Source organism: Poecilia formosa, unplaced genomic scaffold (genome assembly GCF_000485575.1).
Source record: "Poecilia formosa unplaced genomic scaffold, Poecilia_formosa-5.1.2 Scaffold287, whole genome shotgun sequence".
Classification (NCBI taxonomy): Eukaryota; Metazoa; Chordata; class Actinopteri; order Cyprinodontiformes; family Poeciliidae; genus Poecilia; species Poecilia formosa.
Window position 1 is genome coordinate 709,949 of NW_006800226.1, and position 1,657 is coordinate 711,605.

At 39.0% G+C, this 1,657-nt stretch overlaps 1 protein-coding gene across 3 annotated transcripts in view; it reads left to right on the forward strand.

Annotated features, from left to right (window-relative positions):
* Positions 1–1,657, forward strand: part of LOC103151618 (coiled-coil domain-containing protein 42 homolog) — a 12,091-nt gene that overhangs the window by 961 nt on the left and 9,473 nt on the right. The window lies entirely within an intron of this gene.

Sequence of the window (1,657 nt, forward strand, 5' to 3'; positions counted from 1 at the left end):
ACAATTGGAACCACAGCTCTTGTGGTTCCATGGGGACGGGTGGAACCGGAAGCAAGTTGTAATGCAAACACGTGGAACCGTTCCGTTCCGTACCTAATAAAAAGTGAATGTGATGCAGAGGGTTTCCCAAAAACACAGAGATAGTGTTTGTAATTATGTTTGAGTTATTACGACCCACAAGTGACTTTGGAGCTGCCGGTTGCAGACCGCTGACCTCGATCACAACCTTAACAAGACCATGAAGCAGCAGAGACAGATTCGACTAGATTTGTTCAAACCTTTGACCAGATGTTTAGAAATAAATAAAAGCATTCTCTCTCTCTCTCTCTCTCTTTCTCTTATACCGCCTTTATTGTTGGTTCAGTTTAAAACATCTGCACAGCTCAATTGATTGCTGAAATAGATCACAAGGAGAGATTTATGTTAAAAACACAACAGGAAGCTCAAATCAGGGCAGAATTATGCTGTAGCAGAGATTTTGCAAAACATAGTTGGTGCTTTGTGAAACGTTCCAGTGGGATGGATTTTAATGCTGTCTCAGGTCAGATAAAACATTTGGTTTAAACTTAGCCTTAGGCTTAGATATCTTAGCCACCAAGGCATAAATTAGAACTGTTTATTTTTTATGATATAACATTTGCCATTTATGTAATCCTAATTTTTTAAACATCCAGCTCTGTTTGTTTACTTCTTCATATCTAGAATCATAATGTTTTCATTGTATGCCATGTCAAAACTCATATTGTGTGACTCATATGACTATAACTGAATATCTGTTTTGTTGATGTTTGTTTGTTGTTCTTTTGTTTGTTTTGTGGCAGTATTTGACTTATCTACATCGCCGTAATGAGGAGCTGAAGCAAATCGCAAAGGAAGCACGTGAGCAACGCTTCAAGCTGGAAATGTTTTTTCGGGTATTTCCAAAAATCACACACACTCACACAAAACATGTTTATCAAGTTTGACATTCTGTAAGTCATTATTGAACACTGCTAAATATTCATTTTTATATTAACGTGTGCTCACATATAAAAGTTTAATCCTGTTTTTTCTCTGAAAAGAAAGATCTCAACAAACATTTGCGCCATTAGGCTTTATTCCTTTCTTGCGTCCTACTCTTTGGTGAACCAGACCTTGACATGCTGGCAGTTGTATCGAATCTCCTCCACTTGTAGACTATGTTCTGTACAGTGGAGTGGCTTACCTGAAGTTCCTTGAGACTTCTTTAAGCTCATTATAATGGCACTGACAGCTCTTTCCATCTCACTTTGGTGTGCAACGGTCAGCACCACACCAAACTAAATGTCTGAATTTGAAACAAGCCTTCCTCAAATGATGAGTGGGAATAAATGTAGGGATGTCCTTAAATTTTTCTCACCAGAAATCACTTTTCAAACTACATCTTCGGCTTTAGGTTTTGGATTACACTACTTAAATTTCTGAGTATGTTTCATGCTGATCTTATGTCTCCATAAATGTCCAAAAACGCACAAATTGTTTATGCGACTGTCTATGGCACTGAGTAAATCCCTCATTCTGCTCCAGGACGAAGAAACGGAATCCGACAGGTTGATGGCTGAGAAGGAGATGAAGGAGGCGTTGGAGAAGGAGGCGGAAATACAGCGGCTGAAGGAGGAGTGTGAGGAGCTGAAGAAGA